This window comes from Ambystoma mexicanum, chromosome 11, assembly GCF_040938575.1.
Source record: "Ambystoma mexicanum isolate Mex_15411 chromosome 11, UKY_AmexF1_1, whole genome shotgun sequence".
Classification (NCBI taxonomy): Eukaryota; Metazoa; Chordata; class Amphibia; order Caudata; family Ambystomatidae; genus Ambystoma; species Ambystoma mexicanum.
The window spans coordinates 991766605-991787530 of NC_090934.1; positions in this window are offsets into that span (position 1 = coordinate 991766605).

Below are 20926 nucleotides of genomic sequence, written 5' to 3' on the forward strand. Positions count from 1 at the left end.
TATAGACTTAGCTTCCTGCCTTTTCTCCTTGGATGGGTGGGAAAGATTTCCTTTTGTGATATCATGTTCACTGCTCCTGATCCTTACTTTCTATTGGGATCCATTCCATGTTTTCCATTGCACTTCTGCATTTATTTCCCATTGATTATTAGGTGTGGGGTGCTGTTGTAGCTAGTCCCTGTGTGAATGCCTTTTTTTTTTCCTCACTATTCTATAATCACAATTCCTACTTGCCCCTTGACTTGGGTCTTATGTATTTAGTTATCCTCCACCCATTGCTGTTATAGCCTTCTGGGTCCCTGTTTGATCAACTGGGTTTGTGGGTTTACTGACATTCAAGTGGTCTTTCCGGTCCTCGTGAGTACTGTTTCTAAGTTCCTTATTCAGTATCATCCAGAGTGTCAGCTCACAGATCCTGTCCTTGCTTGCCCTCTACGTGGGCTTGGCGCGGTCAGTATCTGTAATAGCATAGTGGGTAAGGAGTTTGCCGACTTTCCTTTCAGTCATAAGGAGGTTCTAAGTGCTTACCCCACATCCCTTTTCATATATTGGTATTATTGTTTCACTCTATTTGCACTCCTGGGTTTTAGTATACACGAGTCTTGGGAATTGTATGCACGTTGTTAGATTCAAAGTTGTTCACTGTGCGATTCTGTGCACATTTCCCTTGCCATATTCATTGCCTTCTTCCTTTCTTAACAGGTAGAAGTGATTGTACTCAATCACTTGAAAGCAGACATAGGTTGGGCCTATGTATTTCGGACTACTAAGGTCTTACATCAGGGCCTGTATAATCATCTGTCGGTGCTTTCAGAGTGCAGCGCTCTGTGATAGGTTTGGGACATTCATTGAGATTGAATATCTGTTCTTACATCCGCTTAATGGATGGTATCTGTGCCGGCGTGAGCGAAGCAAGGCTACCATGCTTACTCGCGGTGAAACAGGCAATTTCTCAAGGTTTCACTTATGCGGCTGCCGTCTATCTTTAATCCAAGAAAAAAGTATCTCCCTGGCGTTCTACACGGCTCTCTATGAATGTCCCAAACCTAGCACAGAATGCTGCTTTACTTTTCAACTTCTATTACCATTCTTTACAATTACAAGCGCTTGAAACCACGCAGTGGAAATGAGGGTGTGCAGCCCACACCGCTGGCTGAACAGCCAAGGTTTTCTCTTTTTCGTCTAATTTTCAAGTGCCCCACACGGAGGCACCTACATTTGGGTTGGCCCCCCACTCAAAGATCGAACTTTTTATCTATTAGAAGCTTAAGAATACTAACACTATAGCCTTGCACACTCACTGCTCCTCATTAGACTCCAGCAGCAAGCACTTTGTCAGCCCTCTCGAGGTGCATGCTAGGACTGAACCTCCTCAGCCTCAATGACTTGTTAACCAGCTCAGAACACAGTGTATGTGTGAGACTCAAGCAAATGCAATTTCTCCTTCAGACGTCTCAGGATAAAGGTGCGAGACTCCAGCACTCGGGACGCAGGGTGGGTCTGTGATTCCAGCAGCCTCAATGACATCTGCAGCCACTCTGGACGCAGGGTGGGTCTGTGATTCCAGCAGCCTCAATGACATCTGCAGCCACTCTGGACGCAGGGTGGGTCTGCGATTCCAGCAGCCTCAATGACATCTGCAGCCAATCTGGACGCAGGGTGGGTCTGCGATTCCAGCAGCCTCAATGACATCTGCAGCCACTCTGGACGCAGGGTGGGTCTGCGATTCCAGCATCCTCAATGACATCTGCAGCCACCCTGGACGCAGGGTGGGTCTGCGATTCCAGCAGCCTCAATGACATCTGCAGCCACTCTGGACGCAGGGTGGGTCTGCGATTCCAGCAGCCTCAATGACATCTGCAGCCACTCAGGACGCAGGGTGGGTCTGTGATTCCAGCAGCCTCCATGGCTTTTTCACAGGCTCCTTTGGAGAGCAAGGCTCTGCAGCCTTTAGCAGTTCTTCCTGTCTCTTTTTCAGGCGTGAGACTCTGCAATCTCCTCTGCATTCTGCAGCTTCTTTAAACATCAAGTTGCTTCTCAAACCGAGTTGCCGGCTTTTTGTAGCCAGGCTTCCTCCCCTCTGCCCCCCCTCTTCCAATGTTATTGCCCCCATCGATCTCTCATTGTTTCCCATGTTCTCATTGGCTCCTGTGAGATTACGCTGTCACTGCATTCTTCGAAGAGGGATTCTGTGAATATTGTCAGAGGTAAAAGCCAATGCAGAAATTAATGAAGACCATGTCCACCATTTTGTGTTTAAAGTCTCTTTCTGGCAACACTGTTCATGCCCTGGTTTTCTCTATTGCCGTGTTGCCGGCTCTTACCATGGGCAAAAGACCTTACCTCTCTCCAGGAATTTCTCAGTTGCAATATTTTTCATAATCCAGGCCAGGTTTCGATTTTCTGTTGCTATATCATGTTTCCCTCGACCATGAGGATTTAAAGTTGTGCACGGATTGTGAACATGTCAGTCTGTTTGGGGCGAGTGGTACGCCACATCAGTTTATGGATAAGAATTAAAAACAAAAGAACAGATTACTTTATCCTTGTAGAGTCCTGAGGAGCCCCACAACACAACAGAGAATAGTCAGATGTGACGCGGAAGTAGTAATGGAGGGGTTATTTCTGAGAGAAACGAACAAAACCAGTGCAGGGCTTGGTCACTGCCACCAGCCTCTTCCACTTTGATCATTAGGTCAGGTCCTAAAGCTGCAGAGATTAGGCTGTTCCAAGATTGTTGGGGAGGAGACACAAGAAGAACTAGTTTAGTTTTAGCCCTCAATCCAGACACAAAATGAACATTTTTCATTTAGGGAGTCCCCAATTTGTGTGCACTTTGCTGGATATTAAATGATGAAATTAGTTTGCTTTTTTTGCATGCCCGGGTTCTCAGCAAGCTGCATGCTGTCTTCACCCAGCATCCTGCCTGAATATTGTGTATTCTGCCGACACATTTGCTCAGCGCTACTCCGCTGACGCAGCAGCACTGCCACTCCCCTAGTCCCGTCAACACGCCACCCCCCCACTCACCTCAGCCTATGGGGCCTCACGGTTTCCCAATGCCCTGGTCCGAGACTGCCATGGAACTGGAAGAGGGACTCTGTGCCCTGGCCATCTTTAGTAGTTTCCTGTCTCAAATAATGGGTCCCGCACACACTGGAGCCCATTATTTGAAATAATAAAAAGGGTATCAGCACTCTGGGTAGCAAACCGGGGGGGGCGGGGGGAGGTGCTAATAGCAATTATCACCTATTCCAGGAGTTGTATCGGGTGGTAACGGCCTTGTGACCCTTGTTAAAGGTCCTTGTGCTCAGGCCTGTCAACTCGGATCACGGGATGTTACCACCAGCATGTGGAACATGGGATTATTGCTTAATTAAATGTTTGGGATAAAAATGTTGAGTTTGCCATATTCAAAGATGTGCGTGTACTTGTTAAGTCTTGGTGTAGGTGGAAAAATAAAGCAGATGTGGGGCTTACTGGCGTTCTAGAACCCCTTGACTATAATGTTTTACTTCTGTTGAAAGTTTATAGTTATGCTGTTGTGAGTAATTTAATGTAATATAACGTGGTTTTATATATTTAGAATCTTCCACTGACGACTTCCTAGAAACATGTTAAATAGGTGATAATGACCTAAAGGCAGGCTGCACCTGCTGGTAGTGGTCTCCAGGGCTGAGCTAAGGGCCGTAGCAGATCCGGGGCCATTACCGAGGAGTACTGCATGTCCTGTTATCATCCTGTGTGGTCTGACCCTGAGACCAATGTCCTTAGCACCCTGGCAAAATAGGATGCTAATGGTCCGATTCTTCTCTGCTAAAAAGGTTCTCACAGGGAGTGCTGAACTGTTTACCAACAAATAAAATTCCTACAAAACAAGATGGCAACCATGAAAAGAGCGAACAGAGCTCTCGGATGTGTTCCTTTTCTTTTTCCATGGCGGTCACAAAGCAAAAGTTAAAGTGTGGGCCAAAGAGGGATGGTCGTAGACCATTGACTGAGAACCAAGAAGCTAAGCGAAGAAATGCGAGGTGGGATGGGACAGGGTCGGTATGTTGGAATTGAAATAATATTATGCCTCCTATCGCAGTAATTGAATGTGTATTGGCCTACGCCAAGTTGTCTAAAATATCATGTAAATAGACTTCGCGGCAAGGTCTTGACCTTAACGAAAAGTAATGTAAGTCACCATCTTGGATTTAGCCGCCATTTTAGGTTCTCTTGTAATGTGGAAGTCACCCTGAACATCAAAATGGAGGCTGAATAATTTCTGAGTGAGATTCTGGCCGTTGTGACCTCCGCACACACGAATAATTAATATGCCTGCAGGCCACTTGTCGGGGTCGCGAACTGAGACCTTGTCCTATTACTGACCTATGTGTAAATGAACAACTGTATCAGCGGAACTGATCAAAATGCATACATTATAGTATTGACCTGGCAAGGAACCCTAGGCCTGATCCCAAGAATGGATAACCCGCAAGGGGGTTGGCCAAGGGCTGGATAAAGGATATAAAAGCCCAAGTATTCCGAATGTACGGTCTCTCTCTACTAATGCATCGAACCCTCGTTGAAGTTCGTTACGTTACTCTGAGAGCCGAATAGCTATCCGTTTGTCAATTGACTTTGGTAACTGTTGTAGCTTTTTAATAAAGCACTTGTATGTCCTTTGTAACCTGTGTTGGTGTGTTTCTTTTAGGCTTCCCAGCCTCATATCAATTTTTATGTTTTCACAGTTGGCGCCCAAATAGGGACCCTCAAGATTGATGCCGGATCATTGAAGGTTGACGCAGACTATCGAACTGGGATCGGATGGTGTGATTCTGCGGGCCCGACCGAACGAGACGCGATACCTCGGCAGCGCTGCACGATCCGATCCTTGGACGATAGTCGTGTGGTCTGACACGGCATCTTGACGAGGGTCCATTTTTGAGGCGGGCAGATTTTTTGAAACCACCAAACACAAGGTAAAATTCGTTAGGTAAGTTCTTTGATAAACCGTACGGTCCTCCTTAGGTTTGGTCAGGTGCAGTCGTGACCCGGCTCTTAATTTAACCCTGACAATTTGAATTTGGCGTATTGTATCTGCAGACACAATTATTGACCAGGTAACACCAATTTTTTGTGAAATGCCTGGGAAACTGTCTAGCTGCTTTAGGGCTCTGTTCCGCAGCGATCGACAATCTTTGGAATTTAGCCGCCCGGCACCACAGGAGGGGTCGCCGGCATGTACTATGTACTGTAAGTATGGCATTGGTAGTATAGTATTTAATGATATTTGGCACAGTCAGACCAGACATGCCTCCGAATTTCAGTGGCCAATCAATGGCAGTTTTGAGATCTCCCGTATTGAATACCTAGAATCGGTCTTGCTAAAAAAGAAGGCTAGACCTGCAGCCATTGATGTTCTACAGAATTGGAAAAAAGAAGAGTTACAGCAGCTTAAAAGTAGGGATAAAAATGCACGCCATCATAAAACAAATGCCGAAAAAGCGTTGTTATATGATAAAGAAAAACCTTCAGAATCAGTTAAAAATATGGATAGGGCTTTTTCACTTGGAATCCAGAAAATTTACCCCTCTAAAGATTTTCATGTTTCCGAAGAATTTATTGAAAAATCGTTAAACGAACGCAGGCCTGGTGCCTCTGCGCCACCTCCGTATGATCCTTTCTTGGGCGCTCTGCCCATTCCTGCTGTTGTTCCTGCTGTTATTCCTGTTCCCCCTGTACAACCTATTGTTCCTGTTCCTCTAGTCGTTGTCCCTCCACCTATCGCACCACCCCTTCCTTCTGCGCCAATAGTTGCACCTTTATTAAGTTTACCTGCACCTCTGCTCCTGAATGGTCCCGTATTTGACTGAAGTTGATCAAGGTGCAGGATCAAAGATCGTCACTCGTAATACTGTTTCTGCAGATAAGAAACAGGAATTGTTTCCCGAGAAAAATGTTATCATCGAAGGTTTGGGGACTCATTTATGTGTGATGTGGGGTAGATTACAAAATTCGGGTCTTCCACAAGGGGTGAGAGATCTAAATGCTTTGGCACTTTCGAGGGACACAGAGCAGAAAGTATATGGTCATGTTGGAAGATTGCTTGAGTATAGGAAGGACTTTGAAAAGTCACGAGATGAGGATGACGAAGACGATAGTATGTATGTACAGAAACGGTTCCTTCCGTGTCGTAGATCGGCACCTGAGGAAGTACGAATTTGTACCAAAGATGCGATTCGATGGATCTCGGATTCACCGATTCCGCCAGATGAAGTATATGACACGTATAGTCAGTATACAGTAGAAATGCAAAGAAAGGTAATTCAGGTAATGGTACAGTACCTGCAAGAAGAATGTGTAAGAAAGAAGGTTAGTTGCCCCATAGAATTGTTGGGGATTTGTAAAAGGGCTTTTTCGCCCGACACTTCTTCGGCTGCCTTAGCGCTCGACCTGGCTCTATTGCTTAGTAAGCGGCCGGAGGTACCTATATCTCAGTTGCCTATGAGAGAGGTTCCTCCGACTTTTGTCCCAAAAGTTGAGATCCCCGCCAACGCTGGGACTGGTGCCCCCGCTGTGGATATCCCTGCACATTATGTATCACAATTTGTTCACGTCCCGTTTTCACGACAGGAAGTGAACACTATTAGACAATCAGTTCCCGATATCAGGAAAAACCCGACAGGGTTTTACAAAGAGATAGAGTCCGTCTTGCAGTCCTCTGTGTTCACCTTAAGTGATATTGACTTGCTATTCCCTGTACTCCTACCCGTAGATGTATGGAAGCAGGTTCGGACAATAGACGATGTGCCAGGGTTGGGAGATACGTGGGCTAATATGATTAGGATTGATGGGGAAAGACCAGCAGGTGAGAAACCACCACAGGTAATACTTACTTTGCCTGATAGAATTGTCGCAAAATTAAAAACTATAATTCCAGAGAAAAGAATTATTTGGGACAAGCTTACGGCCTGTGTTCAAGGGAAAACTGAAGGCGCCACCGAATTCTTTAACAGATTCGAGCAGGTATTTTCTGACTTCAGTGCGCAGGATTTGGGTACAGAGTCTGGGAAAAGGTTGTTTGTGGACAAATTTGTACGTGGATTGTTGCCCGACATCCAGTCACAGATTATGTCCTCTGAGAGCACTTGGCAGGCAAAATCTCAATCTGAGGTTTTGCACATGGCTCAGTATTATGAGAACCGTGTTAATAATGAGAAGGAGAAAATAGAAAAAAGGAAAGGAGATTTGAAAACCAAAGTATTATTACAACAAATTGTTAGAAACCCGAGAGGAGGCACGACACAGACCAGAGGTCAGTATGTCCCAAAAGGAAATGCTCCTTTGGGTCCTGTGAATATTAATCAATGTGCTTATTGCCGCCAGGAAGGTCATTGGCGAGCACAGTGCCCCGTCCTTCGACAAAGGTCAAACAGTGCATTTGGGAGTATGGGTAGACGACCCAGGGGCCGCCCTGGAGCAGGGGGCCCTGATAGAGGTCAGTTTATGCAAGATCCTCAGCAACCTTTTTCACGGGAAAATCCGACCTCGAGTGTGGACTTGAGGAACATATTTGATCACCCTCCTGCTGCCTACCTTTCTGAAGAGCTTCCTTCCGACAATACTCTATTTCATTAGGACTGCCCGTAGCAGGGTTTGGAACCTTCACCTATTCCCGTTAATCAGAAAGGACCCTATGTTGAATTATTAGTAGGGAATAGGAAACACCAGTTTTTGATAGACACTGGAGCACAGAAGTGCTCCATTGATCATTCTCGGGTTCCAAACATTCCACTGTCAGGGCAAACAAATGTTTCCGTAGGGTTTTCTGGTATACCAATTGTCTGTCCGGTTTCTTCACCGGTGTCTGTTGCTTTGGGTCCCTTTACAGACCATTGCCCTTTTCTTCTCACTTCGAACTGTGGAGAGAATTTGCTGGGGTTGTATTCATTAAAGAAATTGAATGCAGTAATTCATTGTTCCTCTGATGGAGTACAGCTGACGGTTTCACCACAGCAACTTCCTAATTCTCCGTTTCTGATTCGACCTTTACCTCCCGATTTTAGCATTGTCCCGGAATGTTTATGGGCGGTTGACGACAATGATGTCGGGGTACTACAGATTGAGCCCGTTAAAATAGTTTTGAAACATGGAGTTAAACTACCACGCATTCCGCAGTATAAAATATCAGTTGAGGGTGAGCGTGCTTTAAAATGCATTGTCTCCGATTTTGTGCATCGTGGGGTGATCGAGGAGATTACAGGTAGTTTGTGTAACAGTCCGATCTTGCCTGTATATAAGAAAGGCGACAATGCAATCCCATACCGGTTCATAATTGATCTTCGTGCTATTAACAGAGTTGTCGTCCCACAATTTCCAATCGTGCCTGATGTAACGACGATATTGACAATGATCCCTGCTACGGCTACGCACTTTAGCGTTGTGGATTTAAAAAATGCTTTCTTTAGCATTCCTATACATAGGGAAAGTAGATATTTGTTTGCGTTTACCTTGGGGGGACGCTCATTTACATTCACTAGGGCACCTCAAGGGTATACTGAAAGTCCAAGCATCTATAGTAGTGCTTTGAAAGAGCAGCTCGACACCCTTGAGTTGCCACCTACTTGTACACTGCTTCAATATGTTGATGATTTGCTTTTGGCTGCAGACTCTGAAAGTGCTTGTAAGGAAGGCACTATACTGTTGCTTGCTCATCTAGCAAAAAATGTTCATAAAGCTTTGCTCAAAAAATGTCAATATTGTTGTCAGGAGGTCGCCTATTTAGGGTACCTCCTGTCAAAGGAGGGGAGAAGATTGACACCTGAAAGAATAAAACACATTTCTGGCATGTCTGTTCCAAATACACAGAAGGAAGTCAGAGCCTTAATAGGTATGGCTTCTTACTGTAGGTTGTGGATCCCAAACTTTTCGCTAGTGATAAAACCGATGTTGGCTTTGACGAAGAAGGGCATTTCTCTGCCACTGCCATGGGAATCGGAACATCAACGATCATTTGAGCTTCTCAAAACCGCGTTATGCTCTGCACCGGTTCTGGGTACTCCAAATTATGACAAGGCCTTTGTGTTGTTTGTGCATAAATGTGATGGATGTGCTTTGGCTGTGTTAACACAGGAACACGGAGGCAAGAATAGGCCGTGCGGCTACTACTCCTCCGCCCTTGATCCTGTCGCATGCGCTTTGCCAAGATGTTTGCAAGCTGTCGCTGCTGCTGCCGCGTCTGTAAAACAGAGTGAGGGAATTGTCCTAGGCCATGATTTGATTTTGATGGTACCTCACTCTGTAGATATCCTATTGAACAAAACCCAAACGCAACACCTCACCTCTGCACGGTTAACAAGGTATGAATTAATTCTGTTTGCCCCGCACATTCAAATTAAGAGGTGTTGTGTTCTTAATCCGGCTGAACTCTTACCTTTCCCACAAAACACTGTTTGCGGTGACGAAGAATTACATGACTGTCTGTATACCACTGAACAAGAAACGAAGGGAAGGATAGATCTTATAGATACTCCTTTGGACAATGCAGAAGGGGAGCTGTTTTGTGATGGCTCCTGCTTCAAACTTTCAGATGGTACATCTACAGCTGCTTACGCAGTTACTACATTGAGTAAAGTTGTTGAAACGAAGAGAATTTCGCATAACTCCGCGCAGGCCGCAGAGATTATAGCATTGACCCGAGCTTGTGAACTCTCCGAAGGGCGTATAGTAAATATATATACTGATAGCCAGTACGCCTTTGGGGTGGCTCACAACTTTGGGAGGCTCTGGTCGGAAAGAGGGTTCCTGACCTCACATGGGACCAAGATTCAGCATGGCCCCTTGATAGTGCAATTGCTCTCGGCACTCTCGCTCCCTAGGCAGTTAGCGATCATGAAATGTGCAGCACATCGTAAGGTCATAGATGATGTGGGAAAAGGGAACGCCTTTGCGGACCTGATAGCCAGGCAAACGGCCACAGACCTTAGCACAGACATGTACGCGCTAAGAAAAACAAAAGATGCCTATGTAATGGATGAAGGAATTGGGTATGTGCGGGATATTCAAACTGATGCTACAGTAGAAGAATCTAAAAGGTGGGCCGAAGGAATGGGGAAACTAGATGATGATGGGTGTTGGGTGGATACATCTGAAGGAAAATGGTTGCTCCCTGATTCATATGTACTGGCAATGGTTACGATGGCACACTGTCCTTCACATGTGTGTGCTCAGCAGATCACAAAAATGTTAGAACAAGTTCTGGAGACTGCAAAACGCCATGTTCGGAACTGCATGATCTGCTTACAGCACAATGTGGGTAAGGGGACAGTAACTCCAAGGGGAAGCTTTGGGCCCCCTTCTGTTCCCTTCGAGGTCATTCACTTTGATTTTATTGAGATGGAACGGTGTAACAATCTGAAATATGTTCTTGTAATTATTTGTGCCTTCAGTAAATGGGTCGAGGCTTTCCCCGTTAAAGATGCTACCGCCATGACCACTGCAAAGATTATGGTAAAAGAACTCTTTCCTCGATTTGGGCTCCCAAGGGTAATTTGGTCGGACAATGGTCCTCATTTTGTTGCAGCAGTAATTTTGCAGATATGCACAGCATTACATATTGAGAAACGATTTCACTCAGCTAGACATCCTCAAAGTGCTGGGTTGGTGGAAAGACATAATGGTATCTTAAAGAATAAGCTTGCAAAAACATGTGCCGATACCAAACTGAAATGGCCAGATGCCTTACCTATTGTATTATTGGCTATGCGTACCACACCTCAAACTAAGACTGGGCTTTCTCCATTTGAGGTAGTGATGGGGAGACCTGCTAACATTTGGGGTCTCCCAAAACCTAAAACCCTGAGAGAGGTGGAAAATGTATTGCTTGTAGACTACTGTAACCAGTTAACTAAAAACCTGTATTTCATTTATCACCAGGTGTATTCGGCTTTACCTGTACGGTTCACGGGCCCAGGACACGATATACAGCCTGAAAGTCGGGTCTTAGTGAAGGCCTACGAAAGGTCTTCCTGTCTCGCTCCTCGTTGGAAGGGACCCTACCAGGTGCTGTTGGTCACCCAGACAGCAGTGCGGGTGGCTGGGAAGAAACACTGGATCCACGCGACGCATGTCAAGAAACTTCCTCACCCGACGCCACACGTTACAGAAGAAGCAGATCCCCTCGCTGATGCTACAGTCCCTGATCTTGGAGTAGCAAACAGCGCTGTGAGTGTGTCGGAGAATTTCTCTGAGCCCGGGGAGCTTGGGGAACAGTCCATTTCGTCTCCGCACTCTTTTGAAAAATAACTTCCGGAAAACATTGTTTCGAGTTCTGCGACTTTTGTCGCCTCCGATACGTCGCTTCCCTCAGGAAGTGACGACACCTTATTTTCGGATCAAATAATCTTGGGTACCACCAGGTACAACCTTCGACGAAGAAAATATAACTACGGCATGGGTTTTTCCGTGCATTTGGGAAAGAGAAGTGATTGAAAGTTTTCTTTTGTATAAGAAAGTTTCTGTTGAACAACAGGAAGAAAAGGGATTCTGCTGGCTAGGTTTGGGAAGGACTAAGAAATCACGCGACCGTAGCGTCGCCAGCAACGAACATTGGGGTCGTCGATTGAGGAACTACAATGCCTGCCACCTCCACTGCTGCTTCCCGCACTGGACTTGTGAATAAGGGGATGACCAACTTGGACAATGAACAATGTGCCTGGGCCCAGAAAACGTATTACTGTGTTTTGATAACGATAATTGTTATTTTTGCAATTACTGCTGTAGGACTTTGGTACTTTGAAGAAATCTATCCTCTAAAACCTCTACTACCGACCGAGATTGTACCAACTGCTTTGACTCCCTCTGTACACCTTCACACTCTGTCCCCTAGAGACTCCCAACATAGACAAAAGTATCATAATAACACTCTAATGATAGTAATGAATGCAACGCATGCCATTTTTAATAAGAGTAATTGTTGGATTTGCACTCATTTACCGCAACATGGGAACAAGGGACTAGGCTGGTTATTTTGGGGATCCTGCTATTCCTTTGTTGCTGTTTTCAATGTCTTCCGAGTATATGTGGAATGCTATGGGGATGTTGTGCCCAAGCAGTGAGCACAATAGGGCATAGAATATATGCCCCAGATACAGCATCCAAAGAGTTTGTGTTACAAGAGGTTCTGATGAACGACCTAATGGCTATAGATATTACAGACAATGATTCGGGATGTATGGATGACAATACATGGAGTTATTTGCAAAAGTATTAGAAATGATATTAGCACTTGGCATAGGCCAAAAGGAGGGTCTGTTGGAATTGAAATAATATTATGCCTCCTATCGCAGTAATTGAATGTGTATTGGCCTACGCCAAGTTGTCTAAAATATCATGTAAATAGACTCTGCGGCAAGGCCTTGACCTTAACGAAAAGTAATGTAAGTCGCCATCTTGGATTTAGCCGCCATTTTAGGTTCTCTTGTAATGTGGAAGTCACCCTGAACATCAAAATGGAGGCTGAATAACATTCTGAGTGAGATTCTGGCCGTTGTGACCTCCGCACACACGAATAATTAATATGCCTGCAGGCCACTTGTCGGGGTCGCGAACTGAGACCTTGTCCTATTACTGACCTATGTGTAAATGAACAACTGTATCAGCGGAACTGATCAAAATGCATACATTATAGGATTGACCTGGCAAGGAACCCTAAGCCTGATCCCAAGAATGGTTAACCCGCGAGGGGGTTGGCCAAGGGCTGGATAAAGGATATAAAAGCCCAAGTATTCCGAATGTACGGTCGCTCTCTACTTATGCATCGAACCCTCGTTGAAGTTCGTTACGTTACTCTGAGAGCCGAATAGCTATCCATTTGTCAATTGACTTTGGTAACTGTTGTAGCTTTTTAATAAAGCACTTGTATGTCCTTTGTAACCTGTGTTGGTGTGTTTCTTTTGGGCTTCCAAGCCTCATATCAATTTTTATGTTTTCACAGGTAGGAGAGTGGGGAAAGACAGCTGTTAAAAGACTTGGAGCACGGTCGTAATACTGACTGAGAAAGTGCCTGTTCTGTGCTACCTGATTGGCAGAGATATCCAGCCTGGCTACCAATTAGGCAGTAATGACGGGCCTGGCAAGCTGTACCGGGGCACTGTTACTGAGCAATGCAACCAACCATGGATGCAATTGGTACTCATTTGCCATAGCTTTTCTTGTTGGGATACAGTTTTGTCCAATGTGCACCAACCCATTCCCCAAAAAGAAATCAAAAACAAAAAATAAGAGGAGACTAAGCAAAACAGAAAAGTTAACTCATTTAGAAGTGAACAAGCCCATTTTCAAATTCCATGACAGCACAGTGAGAAAATGAGGAAAGGTGGTAAACTTAAAGTTAGCATCATTGTTTTTTAGTTTTGACTGTTAGGTGGTGCTGCACGTGCTGCCTTTAGGCTGAAACAATTGTCATGGAATATGAGAATAGAAGAGAGATGGGATGTCAGGAGTGACAGAGCATGTGGCTGTTTTTTTATACCAGTTGACAGCACGTACCCGTGACACTAACCCAACCATGGCTAAGTTCTCCTCTTTAGCTCTATCACACTCTCCCACATTAGCAGCTAACGAGACCCAAAGTGCAGCAGTAGACAAGATCTTAGACTCTGCCCTTTAGATGGCACACTCCAAAGTGTCTCTGCCAAACCTGTAAAATGCAGATTTGCACACAGGAGCCAGGTTCTTCTAACCTCGAGCCATCCACACCACGGGGTTTGCATCTGCCTCTCTGCTATCCTACTAAGGACCCCCCACCACCTTTCTTACACATGAGGACAACCAAAGTGGTAGAAGGATGCTAGACAAGGCCACTTACATACTCCTTATGGCAGTTCCCACCTATTGCCCGCACAAAACATACCACTTTGGGATCTCTGCGAGTCTAGCTCTGTGCTTACTGAGCAGACTTCTGAAAGGTATTGGCTCAAGCTATAGACCGCCTCCTGCTGTAATAATGTCTTAACTAAGTGTTCCTTCAGTTACTTGATTTGTAACCAGTTTGTCAGTCCTCGCATCCGTTCCTGGCACTGGATTCCTCTTAAAACAAGCAACAGTGTTGGCTTCTGTATAGGAATTGGATAGGTATTTGGAAGGCAGTGCTAATGGTATGCCACTTGCTAACACCATTTGCCAGCTATTCACATCTTATGACCAAGTAGTGCAAGAAAACGTTCAACCCCATGCCTAAAGAAAAGCCAAACTGCTGGCTTTGCCAAAGCTTGTATAACAAGGCTATGGTGGTGGGAGAGGCCAATGGTAGAAGGCAAGCATGGACCACGGGGGAGGCAGTGAGTGGTGGAGCATGTGAAAGCAGTCGACTGCCTGCACACAACATGGGCTATAATAAGGCCAGTTCAATGTTACTGACTGGATGAAGCGGACAATGTGGGGGCTAAGGAACTAGTGGAGGAGGGGTCTGCAACCTTTGACTACACCTCCCATCAGCCACAGCCAGCCTCGAATTGGTGAGGGATCATGGGCAGTGGTCGAAGTGAGCAGGAGCGGTGCTCCACTACTTTTTTAAATTACGTTTTACAGCTCCTATACTTTTATTTTTTAAAAGAAACCGTTCCAGAATGGTTTCTTTTTAAAATAAAAGTCTAGGAAGACGTTGCAGCTTGCACTCTCAGTGCACTTCACTGAACGTCCCATTAAACAGCAGGTGCAAGTGTTTGGGGGTTTGTATTGTGTGTGGGAGGGGGCGTGGTGATGGGGTTTGTGGGGAGTGGGTGCAGGCCAGCAGGGAACATAGTTCCACTACTTCTTTTTGTACACTTCGACCACTGAGTAACTATAATATGTTAACTTACCAATCATTACTATAGTATGTTTAAAACATTGTAAGGTCCTATATCCCTTTCTCCTGTTATTTATGGGCGTGTTGGTGTTTCTGCTCTTATATGTTTGCCCTTTAAAACAAAAAGCTAGTTGCTGCGTTCTTATTTTGTGAAGCACTGGTGACTGCTAGCAGAGCTCATCAACGGCCCGTCTGCTCTGTGCATGGGAGGACATCTTTCACACACGTGACTTTTATGCTCACGTGGTTGCAGTCAGATGTTGACATGCTCCCCTTTCTCAGAAACAAAGGAATGCAGCGACAAATGACAAATGAACTGGGATCCGTGGAAATGTTGCTTGGCTGCAGAGCAGCGGTTCTCTTAAAGGTCTGGGTGCCCTGCTACTTCATGCATGCTACATTCCGGTTAGCAGACGATAGCTACTCCAGTCCTTTTTAATGTTCTCTAGGATTTGTAGTCGCACATTTAAAATGGGGAATCTAGACTACAAGTCTACATTAAGCACCGTCCGTCCCAGAATGCTTAGGTGCATGTCGCTCAAGGATGTCCTTGAAATAACCGGAAAATAATAACGTAGTAGAAATTACAGGGTTTTGTGGGACAAAAAACTAAAATTACTTTGGGGTTTATGCACCTTTTAAAAAAAAATAATGCTGGGGAGACCCCTGCCACCCCACCTACCGCCCGCCCCACTATCTCAAGTTATACCCTTAACCCACCCCATCTGTATTACTTAAAACAATGTGCAAAAATAACAAAATAATTAGAAAAAAGAAATCGGTAATTTCTACTTTGTTATTTTGGAATTCGTTTTATTTCTACAGATACTGTGGCTCAATACACGCTCACTAGACAAACACTCAATAGAAGTAGCAGACTACGTTTTAGACCATAAGATTGACATCTGTGTTGTCAGAGAGACTTGGCTACACACAGTCGCGGGCCCTGCACTAACTCTTGCCCTCCCAGCGGGTTATAACATCTTTAAAGCGGACCGGTCCATTGGTAAAGGCGGTGGGGTGGCCTTAATCCATCATCCCTCCCTCAACATTGATCAAATAAAATATGCTAACTGTGAAGCGTTACAGGTCAAACTAGCCATCAATTATAACACCACTATTGACATCATTGTGATATATCGACCCCCTAATAATATGCTAGACTTCCTACTCCATTTTTGCGACCTGATTCTACCCTCCTTTAAACCATGTTCTAAAATGAATATTATGGGAGTTCTTAATCTTAGTTTTGATGACATCTCAGATCTCCTGGCTAGATCTATTAAGGCCACTTTGGCTTATCTCAGCCATTGGCAACATATCAAAGAATCCACTCATAGTAAGGGAAGGATTCTCGATTGGGTGGCAACATACAATGTTAACATAAACAACATTGAGATAAATCAGTGTCCCTGGTCAGATCATACATTAATTCAGTTTCAGTTTCCCTGGCTTACATGGCCAACGAAAACAAAAGGGAAATCTTCAAAAGTGAAACGTAGGAATTTACGCAAACTCACCCCAACATCTATGATGCGATACATTGCCTCCACCATGGCCACCCTTGACAATTTTAACACCGCCTGAGAGTTAGCCGGGGTTTACCAAAGTATGATGAACAACATGGTGACCAGCCTTGCACCAGAGAAAACCAGGTTGGTAAGAGGTCAAGCCTTCAAAATCTGGTACTCTGCTGAAATTCGGGAATTGAAAGCTCAAAAAAAAACACAGCCCTACTTCGAAGGAAAAAGACTGAATCAGTAGAGGATACAAACACTTACGTTAGTGTTGTGAAGGTCCACAAAGCCGCAATCTGCAATGCGAAAACATCTTCATATGACAAGAGAATCAAAGAGGCAATGTCCAACTCCAACAAACTTTTTAGAATTCTTAGAGAGTTGGAAGTTCCCTGTCCCATTACATGCACGGTCATTAAAGATTTACAATTGCGTACCGCCATTCAGGATGCCATGTGTTGTACACTTGAAAAAAAATAAAAGGGAGATATTGCATCCAAACTCAATACTCTGGATAGAATAAACCCTACTAGGAAATCCATGAAATCCCACATTCCTCGCCCGATATTCAAATTCAGGGATGTCTCAAAGACCGAAATGTTATCAATCCTCGAAATAATCAAGCCTACAAACTGCAAGGTAGATATCTGCCCCACCCCCCGCCTGTTGTCAAGTCAAATCCTGTGCTGCACAGCTTGCACCTCTTATCACAAAATGTGTGAATACGTCCTTCCAAGAAAACGTTTTCCCTCCTTCCATCAAATGGATTTCTCCCCTGCTAAAAAAAAGGAATCTCTGGACCCCAAGCTTATGGGTAACTATCGTCCCATGACCAACTCACCCTTTCTACTGAAGATTCTTGATAAGGCTGCTCACCTTCAGATTCAAGACTTTCCAGGCACTCATGATATATTAGGACTGAAACAGTCAGGATTCAAAGGTGCCCACAATACAGAGTCCACTTTACTGGACCTTACGTCAAACTTTCTACACATTCATGAAAAGGGGAAAACTGCACTACTGATGCTTTTAGACTTGACAACAGCATTTGACTTAGTAGACCACTCAATACTCATCTTCAGACTACAGGACTGTGCCTCCTTCTCTGATGATGCATACAATTGGAATCAATCCTTTTTGGCTGACTGAGTAGCCATAGTCTACTACGAGGATGCTATGGCCGATGACTGCCTGATAACATGTGGAGTTCCTCAGGGTTCCTGAGTGTCTTCCGCCCTTCTCAACATTTTTACTCTACCTCTTTTTGCAATGTTCAACACAGAGGGCGTAGCATATGTTAACTATGCTGATGACACGCAGTGCCTCATCCCACATTCAGAAACCATCTCTGTCAATACCATCTACAATCTCATTCATATTTGGATGGTAGACAATGGGCTGGTGCTGAACAACGCCAAGACCAAGCTCATGATCACTGGCACTGCACCCTAACTGATCAAGCTTGATGGCACCTACCAGTTCTTCAAATTGCAGAGTGCACCCTAGCTTCCTTGCCTAAGGTCAAGACACTTGGAGTAGTTCCTGACCAAGAGCTCAACATGAAGGCTCATATCAAAAGCCTTGTTTCAGGCACCTCCTATTACATAAATAATAATAATGTATTTCTTATATGGAGCTACACACCCATAAGTCTCAGAGTGCTAAAATAACAGAAGATATTATTATCCCACAGAGTGCTACTTAATTTATTGACCTCGGAAGGATGAAAGGCTGAGTTCACCCTGCCAGGATTCGTACCTGCCACAGAAGGCCACACACAGATATCAGGGGTGACCGCTTAGCTTGCTATGCTATGCTATCTGACCGGCAAACTACCTGCACAACTAAGACCATTCCTTAATTCTACCAACTGCGCTACTCCTCGCGCAATAATTGGAGCCTATCTAGATTACTGTGCTAGCCTCCTGCAGGGTATTGGTAGGGGTGAAATTAATTGCTTAAAGGTTGTCCAAAACAATGCAGTACGTGTGGCAATGGGTTGAGTCGATCTGACCATGTAACTGCTGCCAGGAGGCCGCTACATTGGCTACCCATCGACAGACGTATCACCTTTCTGATGCTGTGTATTACACACAAATGTCTTTATGGGAAAAAGTCTGGGCTATCTATCGACTAGACGGTCTTGGCTTCCCAACCAGAGAACGCTTAGGTCAAACAATTCCTTCATCCTGCAAATCCCAATGGCCAAACTCTCTCTTGTGACCGAAGGATAATTTCCCTACACTGCCCCAAAATGCTGGAATGCCTTGCCACCGGACCCAAGGGCCTGCTCGTCTTTGGCTGAATTCAAGCGTGCTCTGAAAACGGCCTTTTTTGGTTAATTTCTCTAGCTCTCTCCGTTATTGACTGCCTTTTTGCGTGATCTTGAGCTTGTATGTTTGTCTGTCAGTGTCTAGCGCTATCATGTCTATGGGCTTTTGTCCTCAGCGCTTTAGAAATACCTACATCAATAAATAAACAGTAGTGTACAGGGCACATCATGCAACTTTGCTCCTAAAGTCCCAGAATGCAAACTTAAAACGAGGACAGGTCCTAAAACGTGTTCTACACATTTCTAAAGATTTCATCGTAAGTTTGACTACAGGTCTTTAACTTGGCCACCGCCACCTTTAGGCCAGGCCCAGCACGCAAACCACACCTCTTCGTTAGAGCCCTCCACCGCTCTTTCAATTTCTCATCCCACTTAAAGCACTGGCGAATTGGAAAGTTACTATTTGAACTTCCGTTTTGCACGACAGCAAAGCAGTTGTGCAGGATGGCAAAACCTCAGATGCTGAGGGTGGCAATAAGGAAGGGGTCCAGAGGAAACATAACTTAAATCATATTGTACTGCATTGCATCCAGGGGCATCGCTAGGGGGAGAACTAGAAGGCCTATAGCCTCCGGTCTTTTGGCTGTTGCTGCGGATAGAAGTTCAGCGGCTACAACCAAAAGGCCAGCCCAAGTCTCGCAGGGACGTCATTTCACCAAAATGCTGGGGGTAGCGGAAGTGACATCAAACAATCTTTGACCTCTGATGGCATCACAGGAAGTGATGTTGTTTGACCCCGCCCCCGAGTGACATCACAGATAGTGATGGCACACAACCTTCACTCCTTGACAAAACAGGAAGTGGCATCACATAGTATTGTTCCTCTGTAAACTAAGAAAAATATGATTACGATATCACTGTAATATGATATAAATTTCATACAAGAATGAATCACCATATGTAGCGTTAATATCAGTATGTATAGGCCCATATTACCAAATGACTGTGATGCTGTGCCAGTGGTCATGAATGATTTGAAACCTTACAGCCATCACCTTTCTGTTTTCCTTATTTGGTGAGTAACCCAAAGTTTTTGTTGTTAGATGGGAGATAGAGGGGAAGGATGCGTTGCAGGTCACATTAATTGCAGGGATTTTTATTTTAAAATGTAAACAGCAGCAGCAACAGGATCACAATATCACCCCTTGAAAAGCCTGATGGCCCTATAGACCTAGGCTACTCCTCACTGATGACGCCCAATGAGGCTGAAGCATGCCTGGGGATGCTTGTGGTCCTGTGCAGAAGGGATGTGACCTAGCAGTTCGGGCTGGACTGCCCCTTTTGTGGTGGGAACATGCCTGATTTGCATATGCTCTTTCCCCTCCTATAGTGGCTTGGCAGGCTCAAAAACAATGGTCTCGAGGTTGCCCAGAGCTATGCCAGTGGTTATGAATAATGTGAAACCTTCCAGCTATCACCTTTGTGTTTTGCTTATGTAACCCACATTTCTTTTTGCTAGATGGGAGACATAAGTGAAGAGCTGGAGGATGTGTTGCAGGCCACAGTAATTGCAGGTTTTTTAATTTTAAAATGTATGCAGTAGCTCCACCACATCACCACTAGAAAAGCCTGCTGGGCCTAGAGACCTAGGCTACTCCTCACTCATGATGCCCAATGAGGCAGGAACATGTCTGGGGATGCTCATGGTCTTGTGCAAAACGGGATATGACATAGCAGTTTGGGCTGGACTGCCCCTTTTGGGGGGGACCAAGCATGATTTGCATAAGGTCTTTCCCCTTCTGTAGTGGCTTGGCAGGCTGAAAAACGATGGTCCGTAGGGTTGCCCAAGGCTGTGCCAGTGGTTATGAATGGTCTGAAACCATCCAGCCATCACCTTTCTGAGTTGCTTTTTTGGTTAGTAAACCACCGTTTTTTTTTTGTTAGATGGGAGATAGAGGGGAAGTATGTGTTGCAGGTCACAGTAATTGCAGGTTTTTTAAATGTTAAAATTTAAACAGCGGCAGCAGCACCTCCATGACATCACCCCTAGAAAAGACCCATTTTATTATTTTCTTTGGTCCTTTATATCTTGCTTAATGTCAGCCTAGTCCAGCTTCTAAGCACTAGATTAGGAAGTGAACCCATGTTGCACTGCATCCTCTTGTTCCCAAAGCAAGTGCGTTGCCCCTCAACTGTCCTTCCAAATATATATTTTTTTGCTTGAGAGGGCAACTGATGGTTTACTTCAAAGTTTGAGGGCAACCTCATATGAATTAATTATCTTACTGTGCATCTATCTAC